The following is a 17,837-nucleotide window of genomic DNA, read 5'->3' on the forward strand; positions in this document are numbered from 1 at the left end:
CAGCTCCTGAAAAATGTTAAAACATAGAGTTACCATATGACCGAGCAATTCTACTTGTAGGTATATACCCAAGAGAATTGAAAACTTATGTCTAAACAAAGACTTGTATGTGAGTGTTCAGAGCAGTATTGTTCACAATAGCCAAAAAGTGGGAACAACTCAAATGTCCATCAACTGATATTGTCCGTCCATACAGTGGAATATTATTTGGCTATGAAACGGAATGAAATACTGATATATGCTACAACATGGATGAACCTCAAAAACATTATGCCAAATGAAAGAAGCCAGTCATGAGACCACATATTGTATGATTCCATTTATATGAAAAATGAAGAATAAGAAAACTGTAGAGGGCCAGCCTGGTGGTGCAGTGGTTAGGTTTGAACATTCTGCTTCAGTGGCCTGGGGTTTGCGGGTTTGGATCCCAGGTGTGGACCTACTCACCACTTGTCAAGCCATGCTGTGGCAGGCATCCTACATATAAAGTAGAGGAAGATGGGCACAGATGTTAGCTCAGGGCCAGTCTTCCTCAGCAAAAAGAGGAGGATTGGCAGATGTTAGCTCAGGGCTAATCTTCCTCAAAAAAAAAAAAAAAATCTATAGAGACAAAAAGTAGATTAATGTTTGACCAGAGTTTGTAGAGGAGGGAGGGAAGAGGATGAGAAATGACTGCTGTTGGGCACAGTATGTCTTTTTGGGATATGAAAATGTTTTAAATTTGACTGTGGTAACAATTGCATAATTCTCTAAACATTCTAAATGCCATTGAATTGTATTCTCAAACACGCTTAAACAGGTGAACTTTATGGTATAAATTATATCCCAATAAAGCTGTTAAAAAAAATAACATTGAAGAAAAGTTAAGAGGAAGGGCCAAGATAATATCCTGTAAAGGCCCAAATATTGAAAAAACACAAAACACTAGAAGACCTTTAAGTAGTTAAGTATTGTTGGATTTAAAAATATATGGAGGAGGCTGGAGAACAAATCATTTTCCAGATTAAAAAGTATTGTCTGTGCCACACTAAGATGTTTGGATTCTAGTCTTATGGTAATTAGAAGCCTTTTAGAGGTTCTAATAAGAAGAATGACATGATGAGATTATTTTGGCTTATAATATGGTAAATAGAATTGAATGGATGTAGTGATTAGTATTTAGTGCTAATTTATATGTATATGAAACAGAGATCAGACCACCATAGTGGCCTAGATTCAAGAAGGTGTTCTATTGCATGAAAAAGATATATATAGATATCTATATCTATATCTATCTCTCTATATATATATCAGAGATTGTTTTATTTTAAAATGTTTTATTGCAGAGTTTTTATGGGATCTTTTTTAAAACAGCGGAGACCCAGTTTTTTACAGCTCTCTGGTCTGGCACGCTACACTATGGTTTTTGATGTCCTAATCCAAGAGGCTACCAGAATTCTTACCAAGATATTCTCATTCCAAGCATCAAGGAATAAGAAGAAGAATGAACTGGAAGTCTTACACATTTTCTGATCTCATATTGGCCAGAAATTTGTCACATGACATCTCAAGCTGACAGGGAGAATGGGCAAATTACCATCCTTAGGAAAAGTGAGGTTCTGGAATGGGGAAAAAAAAATGTCCATGGGGAGTGGACTCTGGGTAAACGCCTAGACTCTTTTCTTACAGGGGACAATCCTGGAAGACAAACGAGTAGTTAAAAGGCTTTTTGTATGTGTGTGTGTGGGCTAGAGAACATAGTAGAGAGTCAATTAGAAGGAAATTGAAAGATATTTATGAGATCTGATTATGATAGTCTAGTGAGTACTTGAACATGGGGAAGGAGTGAGTAGGAAAGAGGATGACAGTAAGATTCCCGGGTGTCAATTTTGATTATTTGAGTTAGGGTGTTTCTAGTTTGAATTAAAATGATTAATTCAGTTTAAATGAGATTATGTTTGAGGTACTTTGGAACCAACTGTATGTTTAGCGAATAATTACAAACACAGGTCTGGAGAGATAAGTAGGAGGTGAGGAAGTGATATTATGAGTGTAGATGCCAGTTTGAAGAAGTTTGAATGCTATTGGCAAGAACAATATAGAAAATATCTAGAGGGGAACAAAAGATTGAAATAATTTACTTATTTATTTATTTTTTTTAAAGATTGGCACCTGGGCTAACAACTGTTGCCAATCTTTTTTTTTTCTGCTTTATCTCCCCAAACCCCCCCCCCCCAACCCCGTACACAATTGTATATCTTAGTTGCACGTCCTTCTAGTTGTGGGATGTGGGATGCCACCTCAGTGTGGCCTGACGAATGGTGCCATGTCCATACCCAGAATCCAAACCCTGGGCAGCTGCAGTGGAGCACGTGAACTTAACCACTTGGCCACGGAGCTGGCCCCTACTTATTCTTATTTATGAAATACGGGAGAAGGAACAATTGAAGATTTTTAAATGGTAAGAGGTCAGCAGCGGAAAGGGAGACACTGAAATAGAATGAATAACCAGGAGAGTCAGTCTTGAAAAAAGGAAAGGTATGAATTTCACAGCACAGGAATTAGACTATATGAGGGAAACCTCTCTCACTGTAATAGGAAGTGGGAGGGAAGACAGTAAAAAACATGTTGTGTTTGTATTCATGGAACATAAAGTACATGGTTCCTTATTGTTGGCTTCTATTTTCTTGGTCAAGTAGAACATGTGATCACTTGGTGATAATGATACATGGATCAGGGAGAGTTTTAGAATAGAAGATGTTCTAAAAAAGTTTTGACATCCTAAATGATATAAAATTCAATGCTTTACCCCTAATGTCAGAAACAAGGCAAAGAGAGTCATTCTTATCACCTCTGTTCATTATCATATTGGAGGTCCTAGCCGTTGCAATAAGGCAAGAAAAATAAACGGCATAACGATCAGAAAAGAAGAAATAAAAGTGTTTCTACTTAGAGAATGCATAATTGTTTAATAGAAAATATTAAGTGCTGTGGACTGAATTATGTCCCAGTAAAATTCATACATTAAAGAATTAACCCCCAATGTGATGATATTTGATGATTGACTGGGTCTTTGGGAAGTAATTCGGTTTAGATGAAGTTAAGAGGGTGGGACCCTCATGATGGGATTAGTGTCCTTATAAGAAGAGAAACCAGAGAACTTGCTTCCCATCTCTCTGTCTTCACCAAATGAGGACAAAGCAAGAAGGCAGCCATCTGCAAGCTAGGAACAGGGCCCTTGCCCTCACTGGGGAACCAAATTAGCTGACTTCTTGATCTAGGACTTCACAGCCTCAAAAACTGCAAGAAATAAATTCCCATTGTTTAAGCCACCCAGTCTATGGTGTTTTGTTATGGCATCCAAGCATATTAATACACTAAGCTATCTGAATATCAACATCTAGGACTACTCAGGTTGGAAAATAAAAAAATTACTTCTATTTTTAAATTATAGCAGCAATTAATTAAAAACAAAATTTAAATAAATATAAATAAAACAGTAAAAACAACAACGTAGCATCAAAGAAAACCCACTCAGGAATAAATTTTAAAGAACTCATGCAAGAACTCTACCCAGAAATCTATAAAACCTTGCTCAGAAAACTTAAAGATCTATAATCTAGAAAGCTTTATCATGTTTATGAATTGGGAGATGTGATATTTCTAAGATTTAGTTGCCCATAAATTGTTCTATGGATTCTTAATGCAAATTACAGTCACAGAAGCTGCTTTTTTGGTAGAAATTCACAAGAAAATTTTGAAATTTATATGGAAATACAAAGGACAAAGAAGTGCCTAAATAAATATGAAAAAGAAGACCAAACTTGGAAGATTTACGTTACTTGATTTAAAGAATTCTTATAAATGAGCAATAACAAAAACATTGTATTATTGGCATAAGAATAAAAAATATATTGGTGCAACAGAAAAGACATCCCAGAAATAGTATTGCACTTATACAGTCATTTGATTTTTGAAAAGTGCTCTAAAGCGGGGAAGGGATAGTCCTTTCTGGATTCTGGAAAAGCTAATATCCATATTGAAAAAGGGAAATTTTACCTGTCCCTCACAAGAAGCAGAAATGTTCATTCCAGATAGATCATACATCTAAAAATTAAACTAAAACCATCAAGTTCTAAGAAGTAAACATAGAAGACATCTTTAAGATTTAGTTGTAAGCAAAGAAAGATTTCTCAGAACAGAGCAATAACCATAAATGAAAAATTGGACTTGAACCAATTTAAACACATACTCACTGGAAGACACTATATTGGTCAGGATTCCCCAGAGAAACAGAACCAATAGGAGATATATATATATATATATATATATAATATTAGTTTATGTGATTATGAAGGCTGGTGAGTCTAGAATCTGCAGATCTGATGTTCCAGTTCGAGTCAGAAGGCCAGCAGGCTAATGTAGAACCTGGAAATGCCAAATTCCCTGTTAAAGTTTGAAGGCCAGAAGGTGCTGTAGAAAGAGCAAGAGCCTGTGTTTCAGTTCACAGGCTCTTAGGCAGGAGAACTCTCTCTTACTTGAGGGAAGTTCAGCCTTTGTTCTGTTCATACCTTCAACTGATACGATGTGATCTACCTTCATTATGAAGAGCAATCTTCTTTACTCAGTTTATGTATTTAATTGTTAATCTCATGCAAAAACAGCCTCACAGAAACACCTAGAGTGTTTGACCAAATATTTGAGTACAGTCAAGTTGACACATAAAATGACAAGTCTCCCCCTTGTCAATTTGGCATCTATATGCATCTCTTTAAATTATACTTAAACTGCAAATAAATAAAATAACAAGGTCATAATTCTACCTATCATGATACAGCTATCCTGAGTCCAACTGACAACACACTAACTCCTTCTCCAGAAGACACGGTAAAGTCCTTGAATGATGTTTACTCTGAAATATTGTAGCTTAGATATTATGATATACAGTTAAGAACACTTAAATACTAAGATATATTTATATTAATATATGGGGGAGAAAACAAACATGTTTATGTACATTCCCTTTGCCCTCAGAGAGCACCTCAGCGTGTCATTATTTTTTACCTGATGAGTAAACCTTCATTCCTCAAGGGTCTGGATCCTTAATAGTGCTGCCAGATTGGATAGTTGTAGTTTTTCCATTGACTTTAATCACAGGGCATGGTAATACTAAAAGACACCCTAAGGAATTTCCTGTTTTCCAGACATATGGAGTAGCAGTCTAATTTCTCCTTAGTAGTCAAAATCAGTTACCCCAGACAGCTTAGTAACTCCTTTCTTTGCTTGTTGATTTAGAGGCACAAGATCCTAAAATGGCTAGGATGTAGTCGTACATTCCAGTTCAATGGAATCCTTGTGTCTCTGGGTGGAAATTTTCCTCCCTTTGTAGCTAAGATCTCTAGGACAGAAAAGTGTAAAATCACAGGACCAGGAAGGAAAACTTTTGCTAGTGGGTCACTAGAGGTAATTGTGAGTGGTGCCACTCCTATATTCACCCCTTACTTCCTGAATCCATGAATCCTGACTATGAGAGAGACAGCACCACATATTGGATGGTGATTCAGAGCATATACACCCTTCTGGAAAAGCTGGCCGCAGCCCTGCAAGGTATTGCCATCTAGCTGGCACTGTAATGAGTCTTTAAAAAGCCATTCCACCGTTCTATTAACCAGCTGCTTCAGGATAGTGGGGTGCATGGTAAGACTGGTGAATTAAAGAGCATGGGCCAATTGCCACACTTCTTTTGCTGTGATGTGTGTTTCTTAACCAGAAGTAATGCTGTGTGGAAAACCATGATGGTAGATGAGACATTCTCTAAGTCCATGGATGGTAGTTTTGGCAGAAGCATTGTATTCAGGGAAGGAAAATCCATATCCAGAGTAAATAAATATTCCAGTAAGAATAGAACTCTACTCCTTCCGTGATGGAAATTGTCCAACGTAATCAACCTGCCACCAGGTAACTTGCTGATCACACTGGCGAATGGTGCCATAGGGGGAACTCTTTTGGTCTTACTCTTCACCACTCTCTTTCAGGGATGTACCAGAAAGAGATTGTAGTGCAACAGCTGTCTACTTTTGGGTGGTGCCTGAATATCGGGCATAACCATCTGTGAACCAAGCCCAAGTCTTCTCTTCCTCTGTCAACTGATCACAGGGAACTCTTTTTGAGGACATAGGTTCAAGTTGGGAGAGAGAAGATAGTGTAGCAGGAGTAGGGGCCGTGAACTTTTGGACCACTTCTCTGTGTAATTTACGTATGCCTTCAGGGACTCCTTAAGCCCTGTGGGGTAAATGCCACTTTCATTTGGTGATGGAGTACTGCTGTGCATACCTAACTTCATGACTTGGTGGGCCAGATAACAGCAAGTTCATGATGGTTAGCTTAGATTTCATGATAGCTTGGTGGCTCATGTTTAAGCTTTCAGTTCTTACTAAGCCCAGTAGGAGACCAAGAGTTGTTTCTTAAAAGGATAATAGTTATCTGCAGAGGACGACAGGGCTTTACTTCAGAATCCTAAGGGCCCATGCCGCAATTCACCTTTAGGGGCTGCCAAAGGCTCCAAACAGCATCCCTATCTGCCGGTGACACTTCAGGCACCTTTGGATCTGCTGGATTGTATGGCCTAAGTGGCAGAGCGGCTTGCACAGCAGCCTGGACCTGTTTCAGAGCTGTCTCTTGTTCTAGGCCCCACTCAAAACTAGCATCTTTTTGGCTTCCTTGGTAAATGAGCTGGAGTAGTTCACCAAATAGGGAATATATTGCCTCCCAAATCCAAAGAGGCCCACTAAGCTTTGTGACTCTTTTTGGGTTGTAGGAAGGGCCAGGTGTAACACCTCGTTTTCCACCTTAGAAGGGATTTCCCTATATTCCCCACACCACTGGGCCCATAGAAATTTCACTGAGGTAAAAGCCTTCTGAATTGTTATTGGATGTATTTCCCACCCTCTGACACAACAGATGTCTTACCAATGAGTCAAGAGTAGTTCATCCTTCTTGCTCACTAGGTCCAATCAGAATAATATCGGGGCCAGCTCCGTGGCCAGTGGTTAAGTTCGCGCACTCCGCTTCTGCACCCCAGGGTTCGATTCCTGGGCATGGACATGGCACTGCTCATCAGGCCACGCTGAGGCGGCATCCCACATACCGCAACTAGAAGGACCCAGGACTAAAAATACACAACTATGTACCAGGGGGCTTTGGGAGAAAAAGGAAAAATAAAGTTAAAAATAAATAAATAAAAGGGGGCTGGCCCCGTGACCGAGTGGTTAAGTTCACGAGCTCCGCTGCAGGCGGCCCAGTGTTTCGTTGATTCGAATCCTGGATGTGGACATGGTACTGCTCATCAAACCACACTGAGGCAGCATCCCACATGCCACAGTGAGAAGGACCCACAATGAAGAATATACAACTATGTACCGAGGGGCTTTGGGGAGAAAAAGGAAAAAAATAAAATTCTTAAAAAAAAAAAATAATGTCATCAGCGTAATGAACCGGGGTGATATCTAATGGAAGGGAAAAGTGGTCAAGATCTTCGCAAACTGAATTATGACTTAGGGCTGGAGAGCTGATATACCTCTGAGATAGGACAGTGAAGGTGTATTGTTGGCTTTGTTAGCTGAAAAGAAACTGCTTCTGGTAGACCTTGTTGACAAGGATGGAGAAAAAGTCACTTGCTGGCTCAATAGCTACATACCAGATACCAGGGAAGGTGTGGATTTGCTTAATGAAATCAGATCTGGTACAGCAGCTGCAATTCGAATTACTAGAAGTGTAAGCTTATGATAATCCACTATCATTCTCCAAGGTCCATCTGTCTTCTGCACAGGCCAAATAGGAGATTTGAATGGAGATGTGGTAGGATCACAATTCCTGCATATTTCAAGTTTTTAATGATGTCACTATTCTCTACAGTCCTTTCTAGGAATGTGGTATTGCTTTTGGTTCATATTTTCTTAGGTAGAGGCAGTTCTAGTGGCTTCCAGTTAACCTTTCCCACCATAGTAGCCCTCGCTCCACAGGTCAGGAAAGCAATATGGTGAGTCTGCCAGCTGCTATGTCTATTCCAATTATGCATTTGGGAGCTAGGGAAATAACCACAGTATAGGTTCAGGGAACCAATGGACCCAAGGTGAGGTGGGCCTCCTGAGCTATAACTCCGTTGATCACTTGACCTGTATAAACACCTGCTCTGCCTGGTAGACCACGGTGACATTTTGGGTCTCGGAATTATTGTCAGTTTAGAGTCAGTGTCCAGGAGTTCCCAAAAAGTCTGATTATTTCCTTCTTCCAAATGCATGGCTGGCCTGCATGGTAAAGTCTATAGATCCCTTTGGGGAGGGAAAAAAGAAAGATTAACAGTGTAAATTGTTGGCAGTGTACTGGAGTCGTTCTTCAAGGGGATCTGGGTTTGTAAACTGGTCAAGTCTGGGAATTGATTGAGGGCCGATGACTCCCAGTTTTTGTGATTCAGGTTAGACTCTTGTTCACTTGACCTTGAACTTCTCTGCTTACCTAGATCAAATAAGAATTTAGTAGGCTTCCTGTCTATTGACTTCTGGGAATGCTTTGCTCAACTAGCCAACTCCATCATTTGTGCATGTTAGACCGTAACGAGTGCTGCTTTGACTCAGCTGTACATTAGAGTAGTTAATCCTAGAGCTCCTGCCAATCTAGGATCCAATTAGTCGCATTGCATTCAGATTTACCAATTCAGTGACCTCTGGCCCCACTATAAAGTCTGGTCTACATAGAAGAGCGATCACAGAGTTCTTCATGGATGCTGGAGCTCCCTTCACAAATTTAGTTTTCACAGTTGTCATGAAAGTTATGTCTTCTGGAACTTCCCAGGTGGGTGCAGCATTAAATGCAGAATCCCTGCTTAGTAGGCCCATGTCAATAAATTTGGCCTTTTCCAACTTTATGCTGCTTCCATAATTATCTCACATCCTTAATATTCATTCCTACAGATATTCCCCAGATTTCTGAAGAGGTAGTGCATCTCTTCATGGGTCACACTTTATACCTTACCTGCAGGAGTCTGTTAGAACTTGAGTCTAGTTATCAGTCTATAAGCAAAGAGAGGCAGAAGGGTTGGTCCTCAGGAGAACTGGCATTGTCTTGCAAGGCCACTCCCTCAGGGAAGGCCATTACAATCTCCTCAGGCAATGCAGGATTAATCCTCTCAGAAGAGGGAGGTGAGAAGGCCACTTCTAGGAGTAGGAAGGCTGCTTCTACTGGTTAAGAAGACTTATCAGCATTTAGCTGCTCATGTCCTCAGCTCCATCAGGATCATACTGCAGATCACCATTCTAACTTTCAGGATTTCATTCTTTTCCAATTAATGCCCTAACTTTAATGATAGACACCCTGTGAGGCTGGGAACTCAGTTTGTGTTGCAGTTCAGCCACTCACAGGATGATATTCTGAGTTTCAATTTCAGCCATCTCAACTCTGTGGCTACAGGAGATAAGGGTCTCTTTTAAGGTGGATATAGAAGCTCTCAGGTCATTTATGCAGTGCTTGTGCTGGGAATTTGAATTCTTGAGCTCATCCTTTTAGTTTCCTACTTTGTTCAGAGACATTAGGAGCAACCAGCCAACCTCATTATATTCATTAGTTTGGCAAAAATAGTCAAAAGTATAGTGTACATGGTCACTCAGACACTTGCTTCTAAGTGATTAGGAATATCCAGTGGAGATATTTTGTGTGTTTCTCTTGCCAGATCATGCCTCGGACTCTCAGTGCTCTTCTGGAAATAAAGGCATTTGTGTCTTTACATGTCATCAGAATAGAGAGCCAAATAAACATAGACCTACTTTTTGACAGAGCCATTCCACTTCTACATATTTCCCCCAGAAAAATGAGTGCTATAGATGAAAATAATCCGTAACCAATCTATAAATGAAAATTTGGGTGAGTTTATTCTGAGCTTAAATCTTAGGATTATAACCCGGGAGAGTCTTTCCACAAAGGAAGAGAGCACTCCAAAGAAGTGGGGTTACACAGGGTGGTTATATACCCTTAAAAAGGGTGTTTCACATATGATTGGAATGTCCCTCCCACAATAGTCACAAGATTGCCCTGTTGGCACAGCACTTGATGGACACAGCAGGTAGTGGGTCTGCTATCTTGATGGCCGTAGCAAGAGGCAAGTCTATTGTCTCAAGCTGGGCAGTCACAGGTGAGCGCAGCAATCAGTTTCTAGCCTAAGGAAAGATACTTAATCCTTAGGAGGGGGAGGGAAGTTGCACCTTTATCTCAAAGGCCTTTGCTCTTGCCATGGGGAGTCTCTAAAGCAGATATACAATGCATGCTCAACAGCCTTGGTCAGGCCCTTTTGGAAAGACAAGTTCAGGCCGAATTAGGTTTACACAAAATGGCTTCCTCATACACTCCAATATATCCTATTACTTGCCATTTTTATTTGTTAGTGCACATGTCCACCAACAGACTTGTACAAGAATGCTCATAGAAGCTTTATTCATATTAGCTGTATCTTAGAAACAACTCAAATGCCCTCAACAGATGAATAGATAAACAAATTGTAGGATATTTATTAATGAAATAATATCCATACCAAAAGGAGATGAACATATGTGCAACAATAAGGATGAATTTCGCAAACATAATGCCGATTGAAATAAGCTAGTCTTTCATTAGAAAATCAATGAACCTAATGTAATATATGCAAAACTAATCTATCGTGAGAAAAAATCAGAACACTAGTTACCTCTGTATAAAGGAGGGACTTGAGAGAACTTTCTGTTGTGAAAGAAGTGTTTTATATCTTGATTGCATGGTAGGGATTACATGGATATCCATTTATCAAAATTGAACTGTTAAGATTTCTGCCTCTCACTGTATGCAAATATCACTTAAAGAAATGAGAATTAGGAAGCTACTGAGTCCGCAGAGTTTAAATGAAACAAAAATGGCAGATGGTTGATGTTTGTTAAGGGGTGAAGATAGGTATATTGGGGTTTGTTATGGTATTTGATTTACTTTGTATATATTTGGAATTCTCCATGATATGAAATTAAAATAATTTTTAGGCAAATGGGAAAGTGAAATGCCAATGGGCCTTGGAGGTACCATTGGGGCCTAGAGAGGCTGGCTGCCAGGGTTGTAGAGTGTCTCTAATCTGCTTAAAATAGAGGCTTAGGGGCCAGCCCCGTGGCTGAGTGGTTAAATTTGAGCACTCTGCTTTGGCGGCCCAGGGTTTCGACGGTTCGGATCCTGGGCGCAGACATGGCACCGCTCATCAGACCGTGTTGAAGTGGTGTCCCACATGCCACAACTAGAAGGACCCACAACTAAAATATACAACTATGTACTGAGGAGATTTGAGGAGAAAAGAAAAAAAAGAAGAAGATTGGCAACAGTTGTTAGCTCAGGTGCCAATCTTTAAAAAAAAAAAAATAGAGGCTTGGTGAAAGATGACAATAGAATTCAACCAAGGCTCCAGTTTTTGCCCAGTGATCGACTGAAGGACAATGGATTATGGAGTATAGGATGGGAGAGGAAGAAAATTAGCCTCCATGGGTCTGATAGATGGAAAAAAAACACTGAATGTATCGTGAGACCAAACAACCCATTTATGGGGAGAAGCTGAGTGAGAGAACTGGAATTAAATGATACTGTCTGGTTAGAAAGTGAGATAACTGATGTTATTATTTCAGATAAAGAGGTTAATGGTGGGTGATAAAGTAAGGTATATATTTGCCTGTAAATACAAAATTGTGTTCCAAATTCACATATGCAAATTTAAAAAATTATCCTACCTGTTGTTTTGACCACTCCACCCTTCAACTATAAATATAAACAGGGAGTCATTAAATAGCTTTATGAAGAAAATCTGGGAAGAAGTTCATGTCTGATAACTACCAGTGGAAATTCTTAGGAGATATAGTTGTAAAGAAACACTTTTATGGATGATAGGGTATTGGCAGATCATAAATCATGTACAAATGCTGCTGTCAGTTCGTGGAAAGTTTAACTTATTCTGCTTTTCTGAGCTAAGCTTCAGTGCATATCAGTTGGCAGAATCTGGCCTCCAGTACTATTCGGTCTTTTTCTGTGTGGTCAGTAATTCAGATTGTCACAAAGAAAATGCCCTTGGCAGAGGTGGCAATCACATGGGTATGGAAAAAAGAAATGAGGCACAGGAATTCTATTTGATTTGCATTTTTTTGCCTACCACAGGAGATGAGATGGCAGTGGTTTAACTAGCACTAATGAATTCCAACATGCAGATTACTGATCCTTATGAAGTGGTTGTATATAGAAGAAATACCGTATAGATTATCTTATTTAACCCTTAAAATAGCTGTGTGAGTTTATCTTTATCATCCTTACTTTTTAAATTTTTATTTATTTTTAATTTTTATTATTTATTTATTTATTTATTTCTGAGGGAGATTAGCCCTGAGCTAACATCTGCTGCCAATCCTCCTCTTTTTGCTGAGGAAGATTGGCCCTGAGGTAACAGCCATGCCTATCTTCCCCTACTTTATATGTGGGACGCCTGCCACAGCATGGCTTGATGAACAATGAGTAGGCCTGAACCTGGGATCCAAACCAGCGAACCCTGGCCACCCAAGCAGAACGTGTGAACTTAACTGCTATGACACCAGGCCAGCCCCTATCATCCTTATTTTGGTGAAAGCATTTAATGACTCGGAAACTTTAAATGATTTTATAAAGTAAAATTTTAGTGGCAGAGCTGGGATATAAATCCAAGTTTTTCAGATTGCTTTGGGAGACAATTAAAATGGAGATCCAAAACGTTATTGGTAAGAGCAGACCTGGGTACTAAGCTGAGTACTGCATATTAAGATGAGAAACATTCTTGTGGGAATTTAAAACTTGACTCGACTTTCATACATTTTACCTTTGTTCTTCTGGACATACAATTTTAGCTCCATGTATTTCTTTAATTTCATAGGAAAAATTTCAATAGTTCTTTTGCATTCGAATGCTGTTCACAGGTCTCTTCTGGATTGTGGCTGTGATTAGGAAGTAAAAACTGAGATGATTTATCCTTCCCCAGTTTGCTTCGCAGGATGACAAGCAAGTGACAGAACATGATTTGGGCATATTTTTTATTATAATTGATTTAGCAAACAACTTGCAAGAGTCAGAAAGCGTAGGCTAGAACCGTGAGGGACAAGTTCCGCAGCTGCTGGAAGCATGTGGTGACTGCTGCTTTCAGCATCCTACAGAAATGTGAACTTGGCTCGGAGTGTAGCTGAGACATCACAGTTTGGGCTAGAGAGGGATCTCACTCTCTGCCATTCTTCATATGTATGGGTTTTCTATAAAAGAGGTCTTGCAAAGTAGGGGGGAAGTTGGTGTAATAATGTTGCTTAGTACGGTTGCATTCCAATTCTTGGTATGTCAGCTGCAACTATATAGGTGACTTTAGAAAGCTGGGGCCATAGCAGCCCTTCCACCTGTGGTGAGAGGTATTTGACTCTGACTTGTTCATTGCCAGCCAACCAGAGAGCTACTCGCAATTCTATTTGTCTCTCCAAAAATGCATTCATGTAATGTTGGTGTTTGATTTAATATATGATGCTTGGATATTGGGTGTTGGCAGGAATATCTATGAATGTAAACAATATCACTCGTGTCAAAAATTGGAGAGCACTTCAATCCATCTGCAAATTTTCAAAATTAATGCATGAATGCCATTTTCTCTAGAAGAATAAAAGAGCAACGGATGATACAAAAAGAGAAACATCAAAATACTTGTCTTTCACCCTTTCATTATAAAGAATTACATTGCTTATAACAGAATATTACTGAAAAGTAGATAAACTAGAATTTGATAGGGAAATATGTTCCCATATAGAGTGGCTTTGCTTAGCTTAATATTTTATAAATGATTACTTCTTTAAGTCAGCTTAAAGTGTTTTTAGTGTTTTGTATTACATCTCCCATGATGCTGGCTGAAATGTATCATGAGGTTAAGTTTCTTATATAGTCCGTTCTCTGTATATCTTTATAAAGTAAGTTCAGGGAGCAGAAGAGTTATACCGAGGAGCAATCAACACTGGTTAGCATCTTTATAGCTAAATTTTAGTTATCAGCCAGTCTGGTAATATTTTTGTTTGGGAGACAAGCTGGAATATCCATGCAGTCCAGCTATAAATAAGGGTAGTTCTATCAAGCCGCTTCGAACTATATTTTTGCTGATTGATTATACAATTGTTTGTATACTTTATGCTTACAGTCTGAAATCTAAGTGCTAACATGGTATTTGACCATGGATGTCAAAATTACACAACAAAAATAAAGGATTACTAGTGATAGTGATGATAATTTGGGACACTGTGAAATAAGTGAGGTTGGGACAGGAGCATTACACTAAAAAGAAATGAACCAAAGAATGAGAAGGGGAGAGAAATGGAGCTTATTTATGATATGTTTTAATTTAATGACACAGATTTCCTTACTCGTGTTACTTTACTTGCAACTCACAGATCACTTTGTAAGGCAAATGAAAAGGTACAGGAAAAAAACGTTTTATTAGTCACTTGCTCTCCCTACATTGAGTGAATAACAAAGTGAGCACCAAAATCCATTTAATCAATATACTGCTGATGCCTTCTCTTTGGGCTAACTTGACACATTCTGTGGTTCTGAGTGACTGTTTTCACTTTCTATACCAATGGAATTAGAATAAGAAACTGTTGTCTCTTTGTAGTGAAACTGTCTGAAACAACAGTATATTGAGAACATAGAAACTATGGTTTTAATTGTATCATTAATTTATAAAGGATAGATTTTGATTACTTCATTGAAAAACAAGGAAAGCTTTGTAGTCCTAAACAATGTGAAGATCAGTTTTATATTGTCAAATTTTTCCATCTATAATACTGCTTAAGAGAACTAATTAGAGATAGATAATGGCTCTAAAAATAGTGATAGCGCATGCACACACACATCATATCTATAAATATACTGCCTAGTAGTGTATTGCATTGACGTGATAAAGGTTATACCTTTTCACTAAAAAGGAAAAATAAGAAAATGAATTTAAAATCACAATATTTTTTAATTTATTGCTTATAGAGCCTTAAATATTCATTGTTCTTAAAGTATAAAATCCTTGTAGCTCAGAATAACTTATTGCATCTATATTGCGAAACGGTGGTAAGAATATAATAGAGAGTAGATGTGATTGATAACCATGTAAACATTTGAGGTTTTAGACTCAAAAAAATAATTTAAGATACACCCTTAATCCAGTCAGCCAGAGTAAATATAGTCAAAGACAGTTTTGACAGCACAGGAGAACACTACCATGAGTTTATTATATATCTTTAAAGTCCGTTATGTTTATATTTTTACCTACATTAACATATATGAGTTCATGTTCATAATGAACATTATTTCTGTGTTTTAAAATTTCATAATTAGTTTAATTCTTCATATGTTTTGGTAAATGCTTTACCCAATGTTATATTTCTATATGTTTAAATAGATATACATGTATCTAATACAGTAATTTTAACCGTGATATAGTTTCTCACCCTCTATTTGGTAATTTATCATTCCACTAGATAAGTGTTTTATTTTTTCCCAAAGAGGACTATAACAAGAATTTTTGTAAAAGTCTCCTTTTTAACATGTAGAAGATTCTTAAGCATGCACACGCATTGCAGAATTGCTTAGCCTGGTATTTGGGTATGGAGATAAATTTTACTAGCTATTAATGTACAGTTGCTCTAACAACTTATGCTACCAACTGTAGTATATGAGAGTTCTCATTTCTCCAAGCTCTTGTCAACACTTGATATTGCAAGCCTATAGTTTTCCTGCAAATTTGATATTTATGAAATAAAATTTCATTTTTAGTTTATATGTACATCTTTGATTACTAGTAAAGTTACCATTTATTTCATATGTTTGTAATACTTATGAAAAAATTGGAATCCAATATAGTGCATTGGTAAAGCCGTTTCATTCTTTCTTCTCAAATGTTCATAAAACACCCAAACCTCAGTTCTATTTTCCCAATCCCTGGGTAAAAATCTAGGACAAGTCCCATGATCTTATAGGTTACTCTCATATAATAAATATATCTTTCTCTCTTCTAGTTTCAAAACACTCTCACATCAGTCACTAAGCTTCATAGTAGAGGAAGGAAAATAAGAAATAGACATGGTTTATTCAAATAAAGCTTCATGGACTTGGTGGTTCTTTAAATCTGACTCTCTCGTGAGGTGCCTTCTGGTTCCGTGAAAAGTTTGTTGCTGCTGCCGAGGATCTCTCATCTTCAGTTATATTGATAATGTTTCCTCTGATTGGCAGCTTATGACTTGACACTCAGCTCTTGACTTTGGGTGACACATCCAGGATAGTCTCTTTGTTGGGGTGCAATGTGCCTCTCAATGGCCATCTCAGTTCCAACCCTTCAGTTTCATATTTTCACCCTGAAAAAACTTGGAAGTTCAGGCTCTCCCCCAAGAAATTCCCTTTTCTGCAACTGATGTCAGAGCAGCTAGCCAGCTACAGTCTTTCCCTTTCCTAGGCACTGGTCTAATGCCAGCCAGGCTTGGTGCTCCTCAACTATGAAAGTGCTCTGTAATCTTAAATCACATGGCACCACTTTCAGCAAACCAGGGCTCTCTCTAATTTCCATTTCTCTTTATGACCTTCTTGTGAGTGATGGGCTAAAGGTCACAAATGCAGGTATTCGTTCATGCTATTTTCAAAACCTGCTTTAGAATATCATTTTGGCACCTTGAACGTTGGCTAAAACTATGGGTGGGGAAAAATGTTCATTAAAAAAACTCTGTTAGAGGATTTGGGTTCTTCTCCTTGAACTGTCTGTTTATTGGGTGGTTTATATTTTTCTAATGGATTTGTAAGCATCATCATTTACTTTGAAAACAATTTTTCTTTTATGTTTATAGCAAATAGGTTGTCAATTTAGATAGGTTGTCATATAACAGCTTATATGTTGTCCTTGGTATTACAAAGTTGTTTTATTTACGTATAGTCAAATCTATCAAAGTTTTCTTTTATGAGTTTTCCCAAGATATCAAATTCTTTCTTATTTTATTATGTGAAAGAAGCACTTATTTTGGAGGCAATCGAGACATTTCAGTTTATTTTTACCGTACTAACAAGACCAGTATGAGAAAAATATTTGCACCTACTTATTATCTGAGTTTCTGCCAAAAGGTTAATTTTAAAGACAGAGATATGCCTATCAGGAAATAAGGATTGGGGCCAGCCTGGTGGCGCAGAGGTTAAGTTCACACGTTCTGCTTCTGCAGCCTGGGATTTGCCGGTTTGGATCCTGGATGTGGACCTACACACTGCTTGTCAAGCTGTGCTGTGGCAGGTGTCCCACATATAAAGTGGAGGAGGATGGGCACAGATGTTAGCTCAGGGCCCATAGTCCTCAGCAAAAAGAGGAGTACTGGTGGCAGATGTTAGCTCAGGGCTAACCTTCCTCAAAAAAAAAAAAAAGGAAATAAGGACTGATTGTAAGAAATTAAGCATTCATTAAACACAGGGACTGATCAGATTGAGATTTTTGTAACTGGAAACTGTGTTAAAAAAATTGTTAAACTTTTTCTCAACAAATCGTAAACACTGTGAGCCAGTCTCAAGGGTACAAAAGGTTTAAAATATATATGGAGTGGTTCATTTTTTAATTGCTCTTATAAAGTTTATTGAGAAATTCCAACCATAACTTTAAGTTCAACTATGAACTTTAAAAAGTTCAATCACTGTTTAAATACTGACTTCAGGGAAATATTAGGATATAATGTCTTAAAGATTATCTTGACTAATTATTAGGCTTTCTATTCAGTTTTTTCTTTCAACTTTTTCTTCAG

The sequence above is a fragment of the Equus caballus genome, chromosome 4 (genome assembly GCF_041296265.1).
Source record: "Equus caballus isolate H_3958 breed thoroughbred chromosome 4, TB-T2T, whole genome shotgun sequence".
In the NCBI taxonomy this organism is placed as follows: Eukaryota; Metazoa; Chordata; class Mammalia; order Perissodactyla; family Equidae; genus Equus; species Equus caballus.